At 43.9% G+C, this 24,932-nt stretch overlaps 1 long non-coding RNA gene across 2 annotated transcripts in view; it reads right to left on the minus strand.

Annotated features, from left to right (window-relative positions):
- Positions 1-24,932, minus strand: part of LOC117198749 (uncharacterized) — a 350,606-nt gene that overhangs the window by 164,180 nt on the left and 161,494 nt on the right. For both annotated transcript variants that reach the window (XR_007472001.1, XR_004479984.2), the window contains one exon: positions 20,462-20,621. This is a non-coding gene — a long non-coding RNA (uncharacterized LOC117198749). The remainder of the gene's footprint in view (positions 1-20,461; positions 20,622-24,932) is intronic.

Raw genomic sequence — 24,932 nt, forward strand, 5'->3', positions numbered from 1 at the left:
CAGCAGGCAGAGAGGCTTCAGACGTGGAACCACTAGGCCACCCCTCCCCCCCATCCCCACCGCCAATTGGACCCGGTTCCCTGTAACAGGAAACATTGGCCCTACAAGATGCGAGCAGGCCCGTTTTCAATCTCAGTTAACTTTTACAGCAGTTTCTCCCATTTGCCAGCCACTCTGGCTGAATGAGAAAGCATTTGCTGTTTCCTTTGCTGGGTATATTTCATCCTGTGTCAATTAGCACGATGAAGGGAATCTAATAATGATGTATGGGGTGGCTGGTGCTGACAGCTCTGCAAGGAGGGCGGTTGGAGAGTGGAGCTCAGGCCAGGCCAGGCTCTGGATGCTGCTGGACCTGATTCTCAGGGCTCCTGACATCACCCAGAGGGATTCACTTCTAGGTGCAGTTTGACCCAAGGGAAAAAAAAAAATAGAGAGATCTTTGTATCCAAACATGTCAGGGCTGAAGAGGACCTAGGGATCGTTCTGTCCAACCCCTCCTCATACACATAAGCCAACTTGACCCCCACAGAGGTCAATTGGCTTGCCCAAGGTCAGCCATCCCGTCAATACCAAATCCAAGCCGAAAAGTCAAATTTTCTGACGCCAGTCTGATATTCTTTTTATGCTTCTTTCTTTTCACTCTGAAACACATACTTTTTTTTTCTTTCTAACCTCTATTTTCCAAACCACCTTATTCTTCACTGAAACTTAAACTCAACAGGTATTGAATGTCTTCTATGCACAAAGCTCTGGGTTAGGGGACTCAGTCTCTTCCTGCAGGGATCACACAATCTGATTAGGGACAGGAGGTTGGGAGAGGAAGAGAAGACAGGCACCAACAAACTAGCACTCAGAAATGGTTCAGTCCAAGCGAGTTGCCGAGGTGTGGTGAGGGGCACAGGCGAGAGATTTGCTCCTCGTCAGAATGCGGGCATGGCTTTTGCCCTCCACAGGTGTCGCTAAAGACAAAAATCAATCCATCTTCAACACTGGCCCAGAGTGATGTGAAGGACCAGAGTCGGGGACCTGGGACTTTGACCATTTATTATTTCCCGAAGCCAGCGCCTCGGATGGGAATTTCTGATAAATTCGGAACCAGCGCCATCTGGTGGTCATATTAGAGAGAGCCAGGGAGCATCTCTCCATGAAATTTTGCAAGAGCTTCTGAGGATGGCCTCTATCTCAAAAGTGGGTTGCCAGTATAAAATGACGCCATTTAAGTAAAATTTTAAAGTTCGATAGAGGTGCAGATAAATATATAATGATACATCCAGAAGGAGGCTCACCAAAAAGAGTGATAAGCTAAAAGTAGTGTCTCTGAGTGATTTGTATTTTGTTCTATGTACTTCTTTTTATCACATGATTTTTTAAAACAATGAACATAGATCTTTTTAACCAATGAAAATGATAAAATTATATTCATTTTGGAGGGAAAAAAATAAGTGCAGAGATTGAAGGTGTCTCGACCCAGAATAAATCATTGGGTTAGTCCTGTGTGCTGGCTAACTTTTTAACAGGAATAAAACTGGGTCAAATGGAAACTAAAGAGTAGCCTTGAAGTAGGAAAGCAGAGAAGAGATGTCACACAGGGCAAGAATAACAGCCGGACCAGTAAATAAACCCTTTATACTTATGGAACTCCAAGTAATCTACAAAGTACTTTAATGATCCTTTAACATGCAAAATGCTCACCTGGCTTCATGGCTTGAAGTGGCTCCACAAAGCTCTGTTTTTATCTCTGTTTGAGCCTTGCCTAAGCTACATTATAATTTATCTACTGTGATCATAGTAAATAACACTAAAACTGACTGGACATTTTGTTGTCAGGCATGGGGCCAAGCATCCTACATGCATTACTACATTTAATCCTCACAAGAACCCCATGAGGTGAACAACGGGATGCTCCTCAGTGAATAGATGACTTAACTGAAGCTCAGGGAACTGACCTGTCACCTGCTAACTCATGAGACCCATGACACCAAACGCTATATTTACTTGGCTTTACATGCCCAGTGCCTACGTGGTGGTGCCTGGGTGGGTGGATGGCTGAATCTATGCACGGCGTGTCGTGAAAAGTACAGAACTAGAAGAAAAAAAACTTCCATTGAAATGAACCTTTATTGAGCACCTACAATGTACTAGGCAGGCTGGTAAGTGCTGAGAGTAAAAAGATGCGTAAGACCAAATCCCCTGGTATTCCATCCAGTTAAATAGAGTCCCTAGAAGAGGGTCACTTTTGTGAAGAAGGATCAGAATTCTATTTTTATCATTATCATCGTCATTATTATTCAGTTAGAATCTCAATAGAAAACAGAGGTAACACTCAATTTGGCATACTTTGAAGAGTTTGTTACTAATCACAAAAGTGCGGAAAGGTGACTCTCGAACTTCAGCACGCATCAGAATCGTGCTCTTTCAGAGGACTAGTTAAAATGCAGCTTGTAGAAAACGTAGAAATACATCTTATTTCTAGCTCATAAGGATGGGGATGTGGCCTCCAAATTTGCATTTTGAGTAAACTCCCAGGTGATGCTGACACAGCTGGGGCAGGGGACCCACCGTGAGGGGGAGAGCGCTCACCTGAGGCAGGCAGCAGTGGAAGGGCCCCAACCTGCAGGGGCAAGGAGAAGGAAGGCTGCCAGAGCCTGGAAAGAGGGAGTCTTGTAGAGCAGGCTACCTTGAAAGGGGCTGAGGCTCCTCTCAGGAAGGGGGCTGGGAAGAAACACCGCAGCCTCCCTCCTCCCTCGTCATAGATCTAACCCAGCCAGAGCTGATGGGGTTCACATGACTCCATCTCCCAGAGACAGCGGATCTGGGGGGCAGACGGAAGATATTTGGACACACATGTTGAGTTTAAAGTGTCAGAGACATCCAAGAGGAGATGTTGAGCAGGAAACCAAGTGAAGGCTGAGGTGCTCAGAGAGGAAATCCCAAAGACCAGGAAGGCAGCCTGTCACATCTGCACTGCTGGAGGTCCAACGGAGCTGCCCAGAGATTCAGAGGTGGATCCAAGGAGAGGAGAGACCCTAAGTCAGGCTCACAGAGCTCAAGGAGACTGGCCAAAGAAGCCCTCGGAGGTCAGGGCAAGCAGAGAGGGGACTCGAGACGAGGATGAGGCCAGGAGAGAAAACTCAAGTGCAAAAACAGGGCAGGGTGGGGATGGGGGTGCGGAAGAAGATAACGTGCTACAGCCCCTGAAGCGCTGATGTCAAGAGGAAGCAAGAAACTGCTACATCAAAAAACAAATGTGGTTCAACACAGCACCAGCTCCCAGGGAGGCTCCATCCACACGGTCAGGCAGCCTGACTCACTCGACAGACAGCTCCCTCTGGACCTGAGGGCCCCTCTTTTCATGCCTTTGATTTCACAAGTCCCCTACCCACTCCAGTTCTGCAGAGCTTCATCACGAATCTCTGTTTGTCAACCACTAACTATGAATTGTTCTTTGACGTGATGTTTTTAAATCTGGGAAACTTTGGAGAACATTATAAGAACCCCTGAGAAAACTGGGATCATCAGAGGGGAGACCCTTCCCCTGCAATATTAGTTTCTCATAAGCTTTCTGATGCCTCAGATTTTACCATTAAAGATTCATTCCTTTGGCTTAAGGCTTTAATCCTCTATTAAATGTAAATCTTACTTTCAAGCCAGTGGTGTTTGGGGAATGAGGTCATACATTAAGTCTTATCTATCACTGACACCTCAGTGAGAGTGAGTTGACAGTCATTTCAAGAGTCAGGTTTAATAGGGAAGAAGGGAGATAAATGTAAAGGTACTGGGGAATTTAGCAGCAGAGGGAGAGACATTCAAGGAGATAGCATCGGAAACTAACATTTATTGAGGCATTATGCTAATAAGAAAAAGAAAAATAGCTACCTTTTACTGGCTGCTTAAATGTGTCAGGTTCCATGCTGTGCTTTTTACATATGGGGGATAATTTACTGTGATATCTGTTTGTGTTTTGTTCTTGTCTTGGAAGGATGCCAGCTCAGTGCTTTGTGACCATCTAGAGGGGTGGGGTAGGGAGGGTGGGAGGGAGACGCAAGAGGGAGGGGATATGGGGTGTATGTATACATATAGCTGATTCACTTTGTTATCCAGTAGAAACTAACACAACATTGTAAAGCAACTATACTCCAATAAAGATGTTAAAAAAAAAAAAAAAAGATCAAGGGGGAGTTTCCTTGCTTCATCTTAAGAACAAGTTACCAAGCCTTGGTGTTCTGGGACTGTGCTCCTTCATGTCCCATCAGTTAGGGTGACTTTATATAATAAAATATCCAAATAAAAGTGGCTTAAACAATGGGCAAAAGACCTCATTTCACATAGCAAAAATCTGGAGGTAGGAGGGTCCAGGGGGGTGATGTCATCGGAGACCCAGCTTTCTTCTTCCTTCAATTTTGTCATGCTCAGTGGTTGCCTTAATCCTTGAGCTTGCCCCTTGATGGGCACAAGATGGAAGCTGTCATTTCAATCATCTTGACATGAAGCCAAAGAAGAGGGGGGTTCCTCCTCTGCACATCTTTTATAATTGAAGTCTAAGTCCCCTCCCAACTCACTGCTCTAACATCTTTTAAGATATGATCATCATGCTCTTGGTTCAAGATGGCACCACCTACATTCCAGGCAGCAGGATGGGAAAAGGGAAAAAGAAGAAGGAACAAATGGCAAGTAGGAACTGTCTCTTAAAGAAGGCTCTTGGAAGTTTCTACCCACCCTTTCTTCCTAGATCCTTCTGGCCAGAACTTAGTTGTACAGCTGCCCCCAGTTGCAAGGCAGGCTGGTAAAGGTCGGCCTTACTGTGACATCTACTTGTACACAGCTAAAAATTCCTTCGGCATGAAAGAAGGAGCGAGTCTATAGTGGAGACAACTATCATCTCAGCCAAAGGGCCAAAAACATAAATTATGAGACATGCAGAAGGCAACCCCCACCCTAGTTTTGTTCTGGAGGTGGAAGCTCATTGACAGCATAGAAAAACAGGCTGATAGGGTGGGGATTGGTGGTGAGGAGGTAGATTAAGCATTGCCTTCTCCATAACAGGAGGGTTATGGAGGTTTGAGGTGTTCATAAGTGATAGAACTAGTATCCTGTTTGAATACAGATCCCTGTGGGATACCAGGGAGCTTGGACAAGGTGCTGAGACTTTGAAAGCACAGGCAAAAAACTCTGGTCAAACCTCTGGCTAGACGAAAATATAGCAGTGACGTGGTCCTTGGAGAAGACAAAGGCTGGGGGACAAAGTGGTATAAGAGTATAGAGCAGAAAGAGCATCAGGAACTCCAGTGGCACCTAAAGACTGAGGCAAAAGCCCCTCCCTCATTTTAAGTCACAACAGATTCCCTACACCTTGTATATCCGTGGGGATTGGCAGGGAACGCCCCCTAAACACGCCTATGATTAAATGTCTCAACACTCTAGCTTGGATCCTGCCTAGAGACAATCAAGCATTGTCCTGAGAGAGACTGTCTTAGGCAAGACTTGTAGTTGGAAGTGATGGAAATAAAAAAATAACAATGATAACGATGAATTTGTTGGTTTACAATTCTACGGGGTCCACATGTCATTGGGCTTCATTTATGGCTTGGTGCAGGCTGTCTTTTCCCAAATCTCAGGTCTCATCTCCTCTGTGTTGGTTCCATCCTTAGGTGGGCCATCTCCATGTGATGACAAGATGGCGGCCAGCAACTCCAGGCTTATACTGTACTAGATCAGTAGCCCCAGAAGCAATGAGCACATCTTTTCTCCAGTAGTTCCATCAAAAGTGCCGGTATTGCTCTCTGTGGCCTGAATGAAGTCACGTGTCCATCCCTGAACCAGTCACAGAAGGCAGGAAGGTGGAAGATGATGATCTGAGTCATGCCACCACCTCCGGACTGAAAGTAGGAGAAGGTGACTCTCCAAGAGGAAATCAGGGTGATTTCACTGGAGAAGGGGGAATGGATGTGGGCAGACAGCAGCAACAGATATTCACGGCAGGGAACAGAGCAAGTCAACCCCAAATGTACACACACACATGCATATGTGCACACATGTGCACGAACACACACACACACACACTCACTCATGAGCTGCAAAGATCAGCAAATCGGGCTCCAACCAGTTCTGGACCCAGTGAGGTAGAGTAATATGAGTGCCAAGAGCCAGTCTATACAACTCACTCTCAAAAGTCCCGCTCCTGTCCCTTCTGCAGTAGAGAAAGGGACCAACAGGCAGCAGGAATGTAAACCTGTTGAACACCCTGCTCACTTTCACCTTAACAGTTGGCAGAAGACAGATTCTCTAGAAAACAGAACACAGAGACAGCCATTCCCTTTCCCAGCCCAAGAGCTTTCAAACTGGTGGTTTGGGCGTATTCTAAACATACGATCATCAAGGGATGATAGAAATGTGCCTGGATGGTGATGCATTCACGCTCGACTGTGAGGCAGGAGAGGTCCCCTTAGCTCTGAATCGTCTGCCACCTTGGAAATGACAGTAACAAGACTTAAGCTGCCAGACTGCTTATATAACGTGCATATTCACGTAGCAGGAACAGTGATGCCTCGCAAATCAGTCAAGTGGCATCATGGAAGGCATGTGACATATCCATGTCATATTTCCCAAATAAACAGATTTTACACGGTTACATCAAACTACAGACACTTTGTCTTCACAGTCTCTGAACTCAGGGCCCAGATGCCACTCTGTCATAGGACGAGTCTGGGGATACCTTGTAGTTTTTGACCCTCTCTCTACGGACTCTCCAAAGGTTCAATCTATGCTTCTCCCCATATTCCTGGTGCCTCTGATGCCCAGAACCCAAAAGCCAGACTTTCACACCAAGGCAGAATTTTCAGACTCTAGGTTCTTGGAAGAGGTGGACATTGATCAAACCGACAAGTTTGAATAATATCATTCATTAGGGCTAAAGCAAAACCAACAGTCCATCTCTGGCAAGAGTTTAGAACCTTCGGGTGAAGATCTGTATACTAACCTTGCTCTTTTCATCTTGTCTTTCCTACTTTCACCTGGTCCTTGATTCACTCTCCTTATCTGCTTGTCTTCATGATGGCATGGTCAGTATTTGTGCAAGCCCACTTTAGTTCTTTCTGGAATGAGGCAGCATGCAAATAAACAAGTACAATCTCCTAGAGTCCTTTTCCATTGATGGTGTCACCATATACTTGATACCCAAGCTAGAAATATAGCAGTCATCCATCTCTCCTCCCTCTTTTCACTCCCCATCCTATTAGCCAATACTACTATTCTCATGCCTAAATATTTGTCAAGCCCCTGCAGAACTCTCCACCCCTGCTGCTACTGCACGGGAAAGCTTGTTAATCGCTCTCCATTTCCCACCCTGCCCTCTTTGAATCTATCTTCAATATTGATGCTGGTGTGATCAACCCCAAATTCAGATCCATCCTCTTCTTCTCTGCTTTGAATTCTCCCATGGCCCCTATCACACACAACGATGTTTTCACACTCCTCTGATGAGCTGGGAGGGGCATCAAAGTAAGTTCTGACCAAAAGCAACTAATGTGCCAACGTTTGTGAGTGGTTTCCCTTTTTGTATAAAGATTTGAACAGTTTGGAGAGGGATGGGACAGACATAGTTAATGTGACAGGCCCCTTCTACAATGCATTAGTTTCTTAAGGCTGCCATAAAACAGTCCCACAGACTGGGTGGCTTAAACAACAGAAAGTTATTTTCTCATGGTTTTAGAGGCTAGAAGTCTGAGATCAAGGTGTTGGTAGGGTTGGTTTCTTCTGCGGCCTCTCGCTCTTTGGCTTGTAGACGGCTGTCTTCTTTCTGCGTCTTTCATATAGGCTTCCCTCAGTGTGTGTCTGTTTCCAAATGTCCTCTTCTTATAAAAAAACACCAGTTTTATTAGACTAGGGCCATAATGACCCCATTTTAACTTAATTACCTCTTTAAAGTCACATATATGCTGCGTTTTGTATGTGGCCAACCCTGCCAGCCTTCCTTCCAGCGATGGCTGTGTCATTCACTGGTTCTTTGGTGAGTTGTTTATCTTGCGTTTAGTGTCCTGATTTATGAGAGTTACATGGGAAACTGAGCCTGATCATGGGACATGAATGTCAGTCCTCTCCTCTCGTGCCCTTTTATGCCAGGGAATGGAGGATGGAGCTGCTGCACCGTCTGCGTTGTGCTCACAAACTCCCTTGCATGTCTCCATCTCTCACTTGCCTGTGTTCCTTGCTGAGCATGAAGAGTTGAATTAGACTAAGTCAAAATGCACAGATGATTCAACTCCACAGCAAAGGGTTTGAGCTATTCAGACGTTATATCTGTTGCTGGACTGTATTTCTTTGGCCTCACTCCTCTTCAAGCTCCAAGCCTGATGGGTCCAGGCTTTATAAGGACTGTAAAAACTTCATCTTTTCACACACTTGTTGGATAGAGAAAGGGGTGCAGATATAACCATTGAGCTGGTAACTGTGGATAAACCTAGGCACACCCAAGAGAATCCATCCAGTGGAACGCCATCTGCGTGTCTGGCCATGGGGAAAACACAACCTGTGGAATAAATCATAAGTCTTCCAGAGAGCAAACAGGCCTCTATCTACCTCTTCAACCACTGCCCATGGCATACTTGCTGCTCCAGAAACACCAAACCACTTTCTACATATTCACACATCTTTTTATTTCTCTTCATTTATTTTATCACACAGTCTTATCTCCCTAAAAGCAATGCACACTAATATTATGACCAAGGTGCACCTCCTCCAGGATCCTTTGGGTTAAATTGGGAAAAGCCTTTTTTAATCATGGAACTTACCACGCTATATTACAAATAGCTGCTTATGGATTGACCTGCCCTGACGTTCGAGCTCTCTGAGCCCAAAGGCTGCATCTTGGTAATTCACTTCTGCACCCCTAACACAGAACGTGGTGCATGAAAAATGCTGGAACTTGGCTGACTGTCCAAACTTTCCTCCTTCTAGGATTTTAGCTAGCTGGTACTATTACCCCTAAACTGGATTTGCCTCTTGGTGGGTGCGGAGCCAAAATACACAAGCAAAGCCAAAGAGCAGGAGAAGGAAGGCTTATTACTTGCAGCAAGTAAGGAGAACACCAGAAATATTTCCCAAAGCAGCATCTCCCCGAACAACAAAATTGGGGAAGTTTTAATCCAAGAGCGCATGCATAGTTATGAAGGGGCTTGAGCAGATGACAATTCAGCATAGAACTGGGGCAAAGGTTGACAGAGTCCGAGCTCTAGTTGATTAAAGTCACAAGGGTCAGCAAAGGTCAGCATCACCTTTCCTTAGGTTCTGGTGAATCTGGCGGTCGGTCGAGTGCTCGAGGGGGATGGGGTCCTGCAAAACAGCTCAAGAATGTGCTTCAGGCTAATCCTTACCTTTGAAACAGGACTGGGAGGCTTTACAACTGATATATTGTCCCCGTATGGTTATGTTATCTCCCTGGCCAGGTAACAGCTGTCTGTTCTTACATTCTTTTGTTCTCTTAAGATTCCTATTGAGGCCTATCCTTTTGCAAGGGCAAGCACTAGGCCCAGGCTCAGACACAAAATGGCTTAGACCTAACATGGCTTCTCTTATGTCAAGAAAGCCAGGCCTGGTTCTCTTTCTCCAGGTACCCCCTACTCTATCTGTATCAGACACTAAGGCCAGTGCAGACACGAAGTACCAAACACTAAGGTCACATGACAATCTAAGTAGAGTATCTTCTTTATCCCTGGCTGAGCAGGGGGCTATTGACCTCAAATTCTGATTAACTGTGTTGGTGAACGTGGCCCTAGGCTTACAGCCAAACCTGGCTTTCCTTCAATCTCTATATGTAAACCGTGAAAAGCAAGGATGAAGGAGCTGCTGAGAAAAAAGAGATGTATCACCATCATCACCAGTAGAAAAACTGATGCCAATACATGATGAAACTGGCCAATGTTTGACTTTTTCTAGAAAGACTGTAAGTCGGTTTTCTTGTTTTTAATGACAAAACCCTTAGAACCTTCCTACACTGTTAATGGGAATGGAAGTTGGTGTAGCCGCTGTGGAAAACAGTGTGGAGGGTCCTCAGAAACCAAAACCAGAGCTACCTTATGATCTAGTCATTCTGCTTCTGGGCATATATCTGAACAAAACTATAATTCAAAAAGATACATGCTGCTATGTTCATAGCAGCTCTATTCACAACAGCCAAGATATGGAAACAACCTAAATGTCCATCAACAGGTGAATGGATAACGAAGATGTGGTACCTATATACAGTGGAATACTACTCAGCCATAAAAAAGAACAAAATAATGCTATTTGCAGCAACATGGATGCAACTAGAGATTACCATAGTAAGTGAAGTAAGTCAGAAAGAGAAAGACAAATACCATATGGTATCACTTACATGTGGAATCTAAAATATGACACAAATGAACCTATTTATGAAACAGAAATAGAATCACAGACATAGAGAACGGACTGGTGGTAGCCAGGGGGGAGGGGGTTGGGGGAGGGATGGAGTGGGAGGTTGGGGTCAGCAGACGTAAACTTTTATGTATAGAATGGATAAACAACAAGTTTATCCTGCTGTATAGCACAGAATATTCAATATTCTATGATAAACCATAATGGAAAAGAACACACACACAAAAAGAATGTATATATATGTATAACTGAAAAAAAAAAGTCAAAACCCATAATGATAACAAAATGTACTATGAAGAAACAGGCTTCATCAAAAAGGGAGCGCAGTCGTTTCCTGAGTCTGGTGGACAAGACTGCATGGGAGGGTCAGAGAGAGGCTTCGGTGCTTTACGTCATCTCCCCAGTGTTGTCCTCGCAGATACAAACCAGTGCATGGCTGGGGGAGGTCCCTCTGGCAGCTGTCCTGCTCCAGTCCACCCAAAGGCAAAGCTTCATATAAAGGGGTGGATTGCTAGGCTGAGGATGTCTCCATCGGCCTTAGGGTTTACAGGCGACATCAGAAACTGGTATAAAGAGGAGGACAGAGCAATGCCATTTAGTGGATCCATCAGACAAGTTCAACAATATCTGTTAAAAATGATCTAAGTGCATCTCCTTCCAAAAGTCTACAAGGAGACATTTCTGAGAAAAAGAAATACAAAGGACTCTTACATATAAGAAAAGTGCTGACTTTCTCACCAAGGAGAAATGTCACTTAAAACTACAATGAGATGCCATTTTCACTTTATCAGGGTGGCAAGAATTATAAAGTTTGATCATACATTGTGTGAGGGGAAAAAGCTCTTTCATATATTATTGATGGAAGAATAAATTGGTATAATGTCTATGATGAGAAATTTGTCAATATCTATCAAAATTACAAAAGCCCATAGCCTTTACCCAGTAAATCTGCTTCTAGAAATTTACTCTATAGATATAGCTGCATAGGAGAAAAGTGTTGTATGTACTTGGTTATTCATTGCAGCATTGTTAATAAAGACAAAAGAATGGAAGGGACATGCATTTATATCAAAAGGGGTCTATTTAAATAATTTATGGTGTATCTATACGGTGCACTACTATATAGCAGGGGAAAAAAATTAAGTTTAATTTTATGTACTGATATGGAAGCTTTTCAGTATATATTACAGTGGTGGGGAAAAAAGGAAATTGCAGAAGAAAATCTACATTATAATACCACGATGTAAAAATCTATGTGTGTATTTATGCAAATACAGAGGAAAAGGTCTGGTTACCAGGAGTGTGACGGTATTTCTTGAAGGCAAGTTATTCAAATGAATATGATTATGACACGGGTGTTCCCTCTGGGTATTGATGTTAGAAAATTGCCCTTGGTAAATATTCCTATAGTCATAGATATTTTTGAAGTTGGAAGAGTTAGAAATTATCAAGCCCAACCCTCTTACTCTACAGATGAGTGAACTGAGGCCCAGGTTGTTGACTGCAAAGGCTGGATAGGAACCCAGGTCTTTCCCAACACGAAAAAGGCACCCACCAAAAAGGCTCCAGTCTTCATTTAAAACTTACCTTTATTACAATTGCTACATTTTCTTGGAAGCCTTCCCACCTGCTCCAACCCCACCTCAGCCCCAGGGAAACACTTCCCTGTGCTAAACAGAGGTGAGAGAGGGAAGCTCATCTCACAAAGGGAAAGGCTGCTTGGGAAATCAAGTGTGGTCTTTCTAATAGCAGAGGGTGATGCACCATCAGTTTAATTCCTATTCATTTGTGGTGCTTATTAGAGTGTCTGAAAATATAAGCTGAGTAATTGGAGCATTAGAATTGATTAATTGAAGTAGGCTTTTGGTGTAAATACACCTGGAGAGATTTTTCCAGGTGGGATTCTCTACTAAAGATTTGGAGAAATTCAGACCTCTGAACATGGAAATAAGAATGGTGTGGTGGTTTTAAAACATGGCTGCAAATTTTTTTATGTTCCTGCCACAAGAGTTGGGGTCCGTGTCCCCTCCCCTTGAATCCGCATGAGCTCATGACTGCCTCAACTTATAAAGTATGGCAGAAGGGCTGCCATGTGACTTCCAACACCAGGTCATCCAAAGCCATGCATCTTCCACCTGGCAGCTTCTACTTGCTCTTGGAGCCATGAGCCACTGTGAAAGAAGTCTGCCCGCCCTGAGGCCGCCATGTTGAAAGGAAACCCAAGCCACTGGGAAAGACCACTTACAGGTACCCCAGTCGACAGTCCCAGCAAAGCCCAAATGGTAGACCTGTGAGTGAAGAAGCCTCCAGATGATTTCAGGTCCCACCCATTCGAGTCATCACCAGCTCTTCAAACCTTCCCAACTGAGGCCCCAGGCAAAGTAGCCCCAATATTTCCTGCCCAAAGTCCTGACCCTCAGAATCTGTCAATGTAATAAAATAGTTGTTTTAAGCCACTAAATTTGAGGTGGTTTGTTATCGATATAGATATAGCAATAGGTAGCCAGAGCAGATAGATGCCGTGACAGTAAGACTGCCCAGTTCCCATGGCCCTAAGAAACGAGCTGCTCCGGACACTAGCTTTGATCCCCACGCGGAGATGATTTCTAACTGAGCCACACCTTACTCTGCTTGCACCTTTACTTTAGGAACAATAACCCACTGTTGCTCCTATTAGCCTGTCTGTTTCCACCTTGAGACTAGGAGATCCTCAGTCACAGAGCTCTCTCTTCATCTTTAGTAACCCAGTACAGCACCTGGGCCCCAAGAGGAGCTCATGACCTGTTCGTTGGATGGATTTCTGCCTTCACACAGCAAGGACTCTCTTCTGTGGGGCCCGGAAGACAGGGCAAACTAATCATCAGAGCTGAAAATAATGGTAGAGATTATCTAACTCACCCCTTTCACTTTGCCAGGCCCAGAGAGGAGGAGTGACTGTCCCAGGGAAACACAGCTGGTTAGTGAACTATGCCCAGTGGCCCCTGCGTCCTTCTCCAAACCACCACTGAGGTGAGTCCTCGGAGGACGCAGGGAGCAGGGTGGTTAAAAGCATGGGCTCCAGACACACAGCCCTTGTCCAAGATCCTGGCTGGCCACCCTCACTGCTATGTAGTGGTAGCTTCTCCAGAAGGAAAGAAAGGGACTTGACTTTTCACATCCAGCCAGCCCCACCCTCCACTGAATAAACAGGCTCGTCTTGGTTTCCAAGGACTGAATCCTTCCTTTTCGATCTAAATCCCTGCTGGAGGAGGAAAGCAGTAGAATAAGCTTTTTTGCATTGAATGACTTTAAACGACTGGCCTTAGAGAGGCCAACAGACTAGGGCTGTTGTTCTCAGCAGGGGGCCTGTGCCCCCAGGGGATATTTGACCAAGTCTCTAGACACTTTTGGTTATCACAACCAGGGGCTGCAACTGGCACCTCGTAGGCAGAGGCCAGGGATGCTGCCAAACATCCTACAATGCACAGGACAGCGCCCCACAATAAAGAAATATCCCGTCCAAAATGTCAATAACGCCAACGTTGGGAAGCCCTGGGCTAGGGAAAGGACAGCTGTGAGGGGCCCCCTTTGAGTTCCCAGGAGCAGAGGCCAGGGCCCGGGATGGCTCACAGGGAAGCCTACTCAAGCTTGTGGTGGGCCTTCACTCTGCCGGTGCTTCAAGACCTCCACCAGTTGGCTGGTCCCCAAGTGAGGGTGTTCCGCAGCAATGCCCCCAGGGCACCAACAAGCTCCAGGAGACAGGAGTCGGGACAGGAATGGGGCAGACAGGACATATCAGTGCACTCTGAACTGGGAACACGGACCTCTCTGTTACAACGTTTGAGCAGAGTTCTCTGAGCAAGGTCTCGCCACAGGCGAGAGAGGTGGTAGAGGATAGTGTAACCGGCTGGGACGAAGCCCATGTTTCCCAAAGCATTAAAGCAGAAGTGACTCAGACCACCCGCTATTGACGGTGATTATTTGGCTGCCTATGAGACAGTTTAAGAAATGATTTGTGAGTTTAATTTTTAACTAAGGCAGAAGCCCTTGGGGGCCTCTGGAGTTCAAGCATGAAAAAGGAAAATCTACTGCTGGAAGGAGAGGGCTCGGAGGGCCCCCCTCCAGCCTGGAGGAGGTACCTTCCTACCCGTCTGGTGGCCCAGCAGCCGGCAAGGGAGCCCAAGTATGAGGTCACTAATCCACACTGGGATCAGAGGTCAGGGCTGGACAACTCAACAAAACTGTGCACTTTGGTGTTCTAGAAATTTCTTTAGATAAAATAGTAAAAAATAAGGAAAGCATCCAAGTTTTCTACCTCTTTCTTAAGTTCTAATCTTAAAAATGAGCTGCATTGCCCACTTCACTAACACCGGACCCAGCACTCGAATTCCTGGGGTCTAGCCTCCTCTCCGCCACTGATGTCCAAGTGATCTTGAATTCTCAATGAATCTTGCTGAGTTTGGATTCTCTATGTGGGACTAATAGTGCCACCCTTGGTTATCTCGCAGCGCCATTTGCAGCCGCCATCCCAGGGGAGGTGAAAGCATTTTGCAATAGGTACTCTCTGGCAGGTCCACCCCGTTCATCTGGTTCTCCCTGAGGGCTAGCAAAAGCACCCTTTTACTTCTCAAGGGTGCTAGGGCAAAAAAAAAACATGCCCAACCTGAGACAAAGTCACAACCTTGGCCAAAAAAAGAAATGCAGACAACATTCTCCCTCAGGGTGAACTCCACTGAGATTCCATAGACATGGGTTCAAGTCCTAAGTCCACCACAGACAGTTTTTGAATTTTTTTTTAATTCTTCTGGCAAAAAAATAACATTAAATTTACCATTTTAACCATTTTTAAGTGTCCAGTTGAATAGTGTTAAGTATAGTCATATTGTTCAGCAATAGATCGCTAGAACTTTTACATCTTTTAAAATTTAATTTAATTTAATTTATTTATTTACTTGGCTGCGTTGGGTCTTAGTTGTAGCACGCAGGATCTTTTGTTGCAGCGTGCGGGCTCTTCACTGCAGCACACAGGCTCTCTAGTTGTGGTGTGCAGGCTCAGTAGTTGCACCGTGCCAGCTTAGTTGCCCCGCAGCACGTGGGATCTTAGTTCCCCAACCAGGGATCAAACCCACGTCCGCTGCATTGGAAGGTGGATTCTTAACCCCTGGACCACCAGGGAAGTCCCTAGAACTTTTACAACTTACAAAGTTGAAAGTCTGTACCCACTAAACACTAATTCCTCCTTCCCCTGCTCTTGGCACCTACCTCTCCATTTCCTGTTCCTATGAGTCTGACTACTTTAGATACTTCCTGTGAGTGGAATCATATAGTCTTTCTCCTTTTGTGGTTGTCTTATTTCACTGAGCATAATGTCCTCCAGCTTAGTCCATTTAGTCAGACTTAGTCAGAATTTCCTTCATTTTTTAAGGCTGAATATTCTTTTGCATGTATGTACCACGTTTTCTTTATCTATTCGTTCATTGATGGAACATCTGAGCTGGTTCCACTTCTTTGCTATTGCCACTCTTGCTGCAATGAATATGGGTATTCAAATATCTCTTCAAGATCCTGTGCTTTTTTTCATTTTGGTGTTTTATTTATGTTAAGTTTGTTTTTCATGCCATGTTATTCTTTTTATTTTTTCCAGCTTTATTGAGGTGTAATTAACAAACAAAATTGTATATATTTAGGGTGTACATGATGATTTAATATACATATACATTGTGAAATGATAACCCCAGTCAAGTTAATTAACACATCCATCACCTCACATAGTTGCCACTTTTTTGTGAACACTTAAGATCTACTCTCTTAGCAAATTTAAAGTACACAATACAGTATGATTAACTATAGTCACCATGCTGTACATCATTCATCTTCCAGCTGGAAGTTTGTATCCTTTGACCAACATTTCTTCATTTCCCCCACATCCAGTCCCTAGAAACCACCATCCCCTGTCCGGTTCTATGAGTCTGACTTTTTTAGATTCCAAGAAAATGTGCTAAATATATACAATGGAATAAAAAAGAAGGAAATCTTGCCATTTGTAACAACACGGATGAACTTGGAGGACATTATGTTACGTGAAATAACCCAGACACCGAGAAGCAAATACAGTATGAACTTGCTTATCCATGGAAGCTAAAAAAGTCAAGATCCTGCTTTGAATTTTGGGTAGTATGTATCCAGAAGAGGGATTGCTGGACCATGTGGTAATCCTTTTTTTAAATGTTTTGCGGCAACTCCATACTGTTTTCTATAGTGGCTACACTATTTTACATTCCCACCAACAGTGCACAAAGTTTCCAATTTCTCTGTGTCCTTGACCATACTTGTTATTTTCTCTTCTTTTGAAAGAGGCCATCCTATTGTGTGTGAGGTCGCTACAGACAGTTTTGAGAAATTCAGTGTCCCTCTCTGGGTCAGGACAAGGCAAACCAGCTGAATTGGTTTAGAAGATCTTTCATATTGCTCTCAAATAACATCATGGACATGAAAAAATAATCTTTGTCAGTTGAGAAGAGCTATACAGCTCTCAGAGAGCAGATCATGTAAAAGCTAAGAGAGCAGACTTGACAGTCAGACTATCCTAGGTTCCATACTGAGATGTGCTGACCACAAGCCTCGTGACATTGTCAGTTTCTCTACCAGTAAGATGCAGGTGATAATCCCCCCATACTGCCCATCAGAGGGTTGACGAGAAGACCAGACCAGATCACAGGAGATAACAGACTTGAGTAATCAGAAGGATGCTGTTCCTGGCTAAGAATGAGAACTGAAACTATTTGTTCCATTAACAAATGAGGCACATAGACTTGTACACTTTAAATGGGTTGATTATATAGCCTGGGACTTATATCTCAATAAACTATTTTTTTAATGAGGAACATAGAGGGCCTCAAATAAGGTGCCGATACTTACCATTAAGGTAGACACAGAATCACAGAAATGACACAAGCTTTGGGGTCAGACAAACCTGGACACATTTTCTCCCACCGCGGAGCACAGGCTCTGGACGCGCAGGCCCAGTGGCCATGGCTCACGGGCCCAGCCGCTCCGCGGCATGCGGGATCCTCCCGGACCGGGGCACGAACCCGCATCCCCCGCATCGACAGGCGGACTCCCAACCACTGCGCCACCAGGGAAGCCCAAACCTGGACACATTTGAATCTCAACTCAGCCTCCTGGTTACTATGAGATTTTAACTCTCTGAGCTTTTTTTGGTTTATTCAGCTGGAACACAAAGATTTTTTTAAAATTACTTTTCAAGATTGTTCTGTCACATATAATGTTTCTACCTGCTCATGTAACAGGTGCTCAATAAATGATAACTATTATTTCTGTGTTGCTATCCCTTCCTAAGAAACCTGGCGCTCCTGAAGGTACTAGTATAGCCCAAGGGCCTCCGAACACAGGAGGAAAAGGTGTGAAAAAAAGGGGAGAAGACAGGGTTTTGTATTCACAAATACTCCTTTCCCAGAAACAAGCCATTTATCAAAGTACCAGCTTCTCATTTACTGTCAAAACACAAAGGCTAATTACATTTGAAGAACAATGGGCTACAAGAGCAAAAGAGACAGGGCCTGTTCAATTAACGGGGAGAGGAAGGGGGGTCTCTAGCACACAATATTTTGGACATCAGATTGCAATGGTTTAATTAGCTATTGCTATGGACTTTGGATCATCTGTTGTTCTAGAAGCCATTAGTCATCTGTAGCTTTTAAGCATATCATTTAGATTCCCTCATTCAACAAATGCTTTTTGAGCACCCGATACACGCCAAGCACCGGGCTCAACACTGAGGATACAGCACAGTCTAGTGGAAGATAGACGGCTTAGCCCACTAATGGGCGTGTCACACTAATTCTAACAGAACTCCAGTTTTATCCAACCCCATGCCCCTCCCTCATCATCCACCTTTCCATGAAAGGCCTCTGCATCTTTCCAGTTGTTCATGTCAACAACCATGGAGTCAACTGTGAGTCTCTCTTTCTATGAGACCTTACATCCATGATATCAACAAGTTCTGATGGTTCTCCTGCCAAAAGCGCTCTTGATTCCATCCACTCCTCTGCCGACACACGGCCATTACCGCCAGTCCAAGGCTCAGCAAAGGTCTCTCTTAAAAAATTGGGATTTTTTTTCTGTGTCTCTACCTGCTTCCCATTGCAGTCCACACAACAACCAGGGTGATCTTTTCAAATGGTGAATCATGTTATGCCATTGCTCTGCTGACAACACTTCACGGTCTGCCCACTGCTCTTAGATTGGAATCCAGAATTCCTGAGATGACCTATAGGTTTCCACGTGCTCTGTCCCCACCCACCCCTGTAACCTCAATCCAGACTTCACTCTGGATTGCTGACTAAGCTCTAGACCCATCAAGCCCTTTCTTGTCTCTGAGTCTTTGCCCTGAGGTTCCCTTTGCTCTGCTCTTTCCGTCTATGCAGAAGCCTAGTCCCTTCCGAGCTTTCAGTTGAAATAGTACTTCCCCAAAGAGGTTTTTCCTGACTTTGCTAAGTGACTTCTTCCAGTTATTCTAGCTCATCACCTTATTTGTTTCTTGCACAGCATTCACTCCGTGATAACCATCTTGTGCATTTGTTGGTTCACTGGACATCATTTTCCCACTAGTCAATGGGTACTCTGATGGAAGGGGCTTTTGTCTATCTTGTTCACAGATAGACCTGTTTTGCCCAGTGGAAGGTAAGCAGATGTGACACACACCTTACCCAGGCCGGAGCTACAAGGACACTCCTGTGGTTCAGTTCTGCCCCTCTTGAGCCTGCATCACTCAGCATGAGAGCAGCACGCCCCTGATGATGGCTGTTCCTCGAGAAGACATGTGGAACAGGGCCAGCCCAGCCCAGCCCAGGAGAGCCATGGGCCACCTGCAGCTCTGAGGGAATATAAGCTAGAAACTTACACCTCTGGGATTGGGGGTTGTTTGTTGCTGCAGGAAAAGCTATCACATTTCCAAAGACTCAATGACCTCCAGCAAGAGACTTACTCTCTCTGGTTCCTAATTGGTGAAGTTGCACTACATAATTCCATACTCCTTCCTACTTAAAAACTGTGAATGGACTTGAGGACACGGGGAGGGGGAAGGGTAAGCTGGGACGAAGTGAGAGAATGGCATGGACATAGATACACTACCAAATGTAAGACAGATAGCTAGTGGGAAGCAGCCGCATAGCACAGGGAGATCAGCTCGGTGCTTTGTGACCACCTAGAGGGGTGGGATAGGGAGGGTGGGAGGGAGACGCAAGAGGGAGGGGATATGGGGATATACGTATATGTATAGCTGATTCACTTTGTTATACAGCAGAAACTAACACACCATTGTAAAGCAATTACACTCCAATAAAGATGTTAAAAATAAAAGAATAAAGCTACTAGAAACATTAAAAAAAAAACCTGTGGGGTTTTTGGTTAAGATTTTGTCACTTCTCTAAATTATAGTATTGTTTGGGGGTTCAATCATTTTTTTCCTTTCCAACTGTACAAGTTAATTAGGCAACTTCAACTTACAAAACTCCAGACAGGCAGTTAATGATGCCAAACTAGCTAGCACAAAACCAGAGTGCAAAGACCTGTGATGGTTTAAGCTGCTATAGCAGAACTTCTATTCTAAAGACCCTGAGATTAAAAAAAAAAAAATCTATAGAGCACAAACCTGCCACATTCAGCTGCCCCGGTTATTTATACGAGCATTTCCCAATTCAAATTGCATGCTCAAATCAAATTTCCCACGTCCCATTGAGCATGAACATTCATGTATTTCACTGCAGTCATCAGCTGATCATGAAGTGCTACCACAGGCCCCAATGGGGGCGGGACATTGTGGAATGCATGGTATATGCACCACATTATCTTCCTACTTTCCAGAGCATTCTGAATTCCAAAACACATACGGCCTCAAGGGTTCCAGGTCAGCGTTTGTGGGCTCGTATTGGGAGACAGAGACTGGATATGAGAAACTTGTTTCTAATAATGAAGCTAATGAAAACTATCATTTCTTGAGTGTTTACAACACCCTGAACACTGTCTATTCATTATCTCATGTAATCCCACAATTTATCAGGTCCCATCTTACCCTGTATCTGTAGGCATGGCGCAGGAGGCTTGCAGAAGTGAAGTAGTTTGCCACCAGTTTATGCAGAGCTGGCAAGAGGCAGAATTTAGGATTGGAACCCAGCTGCGTCACTTCCGAGCTTGCACACTTAACCACTGGGCTATGCTGCTTCTCTCATTAACTGTAGGGAAAGAATGGAATTAAGTGTTTCTTGGGCCTTCACCATAAGAACCATTCCCAGACATGATCTTGTATAAGTTTTATAATAATTCAATAAAGTCATATCATCATTCCCCATCTAAGGAGCTAAGCAACTTGTTCAAAGTCTCACAGTTAACTAACTGATCAGATACCGAATCCATTATTCTCTCCACTGATTGCAACAATATGGAAAACAAGCTTGTGAGAGTCTTGTTCAACAGAACAGACAGAAGAAAGGTGGGGAACCACGGCTTCAGCATAAATATTCTACAGGATGATAGTAGTCATGGTGACAGGGGACGGTCTGGGAGAAGGCTTTGTTCCCCCATATCGTGCATCGCATCCCTCGATATACACAACTGAAATTTTCTCATTCTTAAGTACTACAGAAATGTACCTCTAGCCCAGACCTCCCTTCCAACTCAACTCCTGAATCCGTCCTCTATAGAAATTCTGAAACTAAATAAGAGAAATACAAACACTAAAAAGTAGATTATAAAACTGGGAGAAAAATATCCCAGGAGGGTAAAATAGATAATCAAAATGAATGAGGGGATAAGACAGATGATGGTAAAATAATGAAAATTCAGCAAGGAATTGATAGGCAAACTCTGTGAAAATTCTATCAACTGTGATGATAGGAGAGAATCTTTCACACTCTTCATGGTTTAACAAAACTTTGTAAGGCTCAAAATAACAATATGCAATAGAAAGTCCAAAGAGCTGGCCCTTTGCGTGGCCTCCATCATGTCATAGTTGGATCTTGAACGATTAATCCAACATCTCTGAATTTGATCAAATGCTCTCTGTTCCTTACAACCAAACAACTGGTGCACGTGGGCACAGGGCATGCAACATACACAGGGAAACACTGTCAACTTGTATACTTTGTTAATGTTTCCAATCAGGTGATAGGTGGAGCATTTTGAACATGATTTTGAGCATGTCTGTCTGAACATTCCAAAACAGTACCTTTGCTTCATGCTCTAAACAGAGCATCATCTACTTCCTTCTGGACACTTTTGCCAAGCCAAAATATTTTGTCTGTAAAGATATGCCAGTTCCAATGTTTTGATTTTTTTTTTTTTTTTTTTTTTTTTTGGTTTTAACAGTTTGGCAACAGTGTCTTCAGATAGCTGGATGTGGGTATCAGTCAGGATAAGCTAGCTGAGGCTGTGGTAACAAATATGCCCAAATCTCACTCACTTAAAACAACAAAAGTTTGTTTCTTGCTCAAAGTTCACCCCACAGTTTGCTAGGGGAGGCTCTGCTTATCTTCATTAATTAAGGGCAAGCTGACAGAGCAGCTACCATCCCAAAAATTGCCAGCTGCCATGCCAGTGAGGAGGAAAGGTTGCCAGAGGTTCCTTGGCCTAAAGGTTGGCCTAAAGGCTCCTTGCCAGAATCAGCAAACATATGTCCACTCACTGGTCATTGGTCAGAATGCCTTAGCAGGTCTCACCCAACCGCAAGAGGCCAGAAAAGGTGTTCCAGCCGTGTATGCAATAGAGAGGAGAATCAGAAATCTCCACTGATCAGAGGTAATGACTACCTCTCTCTGAACCAATGTGCCTGATGCCACAGTAACTAAGCTTTGTCCCAGGCAGATGAGCCATTCAAAAGTGTGATTCAAAAAAATGAACAACAACAAAACGAAAAACAGAAACAAAAACCAAGCTACAGTGTTTCCAAAACATTTTTCTAACTTCACTGTACTTTGAGGTATAATTTTTAATTTACACCATAGCTCGAATGACGGTAGTATTCCAAAATAAATTGCATAGCATTGTTCTTCACTTTTTCCCAGCAGGAAAAAACACATGTAACTTGTTTTTGCAAAATAATTTTAGGTAAACATAGAAAATATTGAATTTTTTAAAAATTTGCATCTTGATCTTGATACTGGAAAAGCTTTATCCAAAGTCCAGGCTCTTGTTCAACTAGTCCAAAAAGAATTTGGGTGACAAACACAAAGGAAAAAAAAAAAAAAACCCGCAGCTGAAGAGCAAAGAGAACAAAGAAGCAGTTTATTTAGGGCAGAAACAAAAGTTACACTCACAAAGAAGAGTGTGGGGGGCCTCACAAAAGGGGGACTTTTTTGATCCCCCTTTTATCTTATTTTTAGCCCTTTGAATGGGTGGGTCTTTTTGATTAGGGGTGGAATGTTCATTGAGGGGAAGGCTGAGGTGTGGCCTGGATTGCACCAGGTTGCATCAGCCCCTGGTCTTGTGCATTCGTCTACTGAAGTGCATGGTCTTGTACATGCACTCTAAGAGCTGTTTTCCCTTAAATTTTCCTTTACTAGTCAAGCACCACAAATGGAAGGTCATACAGTGTCATCAGTAACCTGTGCATTTTCGTTGTGCATGCTCCAAGTTTTCATGGTCAGAGTTTCTTGCTCAGATGCTACAAAGTTTCCATTTTAGAGGCCATTCTTCCATGCACCATGGCCTCACTAAGTGCAAAACAAGCAGGTGGTTTGCCTTCTGCTTAATGTCTATACATGGGAAGACTGTCTTTGGGCCCAGCCCTGTGTTTCCTGCCTCAATATCAATTTTTTTTTTTTTTTTTTTTTAGAGTTTGCATTTAGAAAAAAAAAAAAAGTGTGGTCTGAGAAGGGAACTTACTTCCAATACCTGCAGGATTAGAGGAGGGGGGCTAGGAAAGGGGGAAAGACACAGGGAAGAGCAGAGTTAAAAGGTGTCTAAAAGGCAACTTTACCAGTAACCAGATTCTCTCAAGTTACAGTGGGCAAGGATGAACTTGAGAATAGATTTATTTTGTATATTATTCTTAAGTCCAAACTCAGAGATGAAGGAAACATGACTTTCTATATTTTAAAATTATAAATTGATATTATATGGTTAATATCCCTCAGGCTCTGAACCCCCATCCCCATGAACTGGCAGGAAGTTTAGCCTCTTACTCGAGGCTGATACAGAAGAACTAGTTTCATGTTGCCGTAGGCATTAGTGAGTGTCTACCACCAGGGTACCATCTGCTTCAGTCTCCATGGTGCCTTCAGTTCTAAAGGTTCTGTGGTTTACAGTCCACACCTGGGGTCTGAGGATCCCTGGCAGGCTAAGCACACCCCGTCCCCCTGGGAGCACCACCAGTCTTCCCTGGAGGTATTGCTACCTCCCAGGAGGACTCCCACTCTGAACCAGAGACCCCCCCTCCCTCCCAGCCTCAAGGACTCTCCTCGGCAGCTCACTGCTCCTTCAATACACCCCTCCTTCTGGGACACCGGGCATCAACGGTCTCAGCTTCATTAACAATAAGAAACCCCATTGCGTTTAGACCGCTTCTGCTTATGACTGACAAAACTCCTGAATCATGAGATGAAAGAGTAAACCCTGAGTATATTGAGAGGAAATCACCTCAGAAGGAGGAAACAGAAAGAAAGACACCAAGGTGGGTGTAGAGGCCAGTGTGACTTGAATGGAGTGAGTGAAGGAGGGAGCAAATAAGTGAATGATGAGACCAAATTAGTGATAGGTCCAAATTATGCAAAAAAAGAAAAATTTCAATAATAATGACTACCATTTATACAGTGCTTACTAACTACAAGCCAGGACAGTCCTAACTCCTAACAACCCTACAAGTTGGCACTATTATTATCTCCATTTCACAGATGAGGAAACTGAGAGTCAGAAAGGAATGATCGATTCCCTGAGCAAGTGGAAAATCAGGACTCAAACTCGGGCAGATGCCTCCAGAATCCGAATGCTGAAAAACTACACTGTACTGCCCATCAAAGCAAAGAGTCATAAAAAAGAAGAAGAGTCAAGAGGATGAGAAGACAAGCCACAGGCTGGGAGAAAATATTTGCAAAATACACATCTGATAAAGGACTGTTATTCAAAACATACAAAAACCCTTAAAACCCAATAGTATAAAAAAAATAATAATTTTTTAAATGGGCTAAAGACCTGAACAGACACCTCACCAGAGGAAACATACAGATGGCAAATAAGCACATGAGAAATGTTCAACATCATATGTCATCAGGGAATTGCAAATTAAAACAACAATGAGATATCACTTCGCACCTATTAGAAAGGCCAAAATCCAGAACAATGATGACATCAAATGCTGGCAAGGATGTGGACCACAGAAACTCTCCTTCATCATTGGTGGGAATGCAAAATGGTTTGGTCAGTCATTTTGGAAGACAGCTTGGCATTTTCTTTGTTTGTTTTCTACACCTGTGACTCTACTTCTGTTTCATAAATAAGTACATTTGCATCATTTTTTTAGATTCCACTTATAAGCGATATCATATGTCCTT

The sequence above is a fragment of the Orcinus orca genome, chromosome 16, assembly GCF_937001465.1.
Source record: "Orcinus orca chromosome 16, mOrcOrc1.1, whole genome shotgun sequence".
In the NCBI taxonomy this organism is placed as follows: domain Eukaryota; kingdom Metazoa; phylum Chordata; class Mammalia; order Artiodactyla; family Delphinidae; genus Orcinus; species Orcinus orca.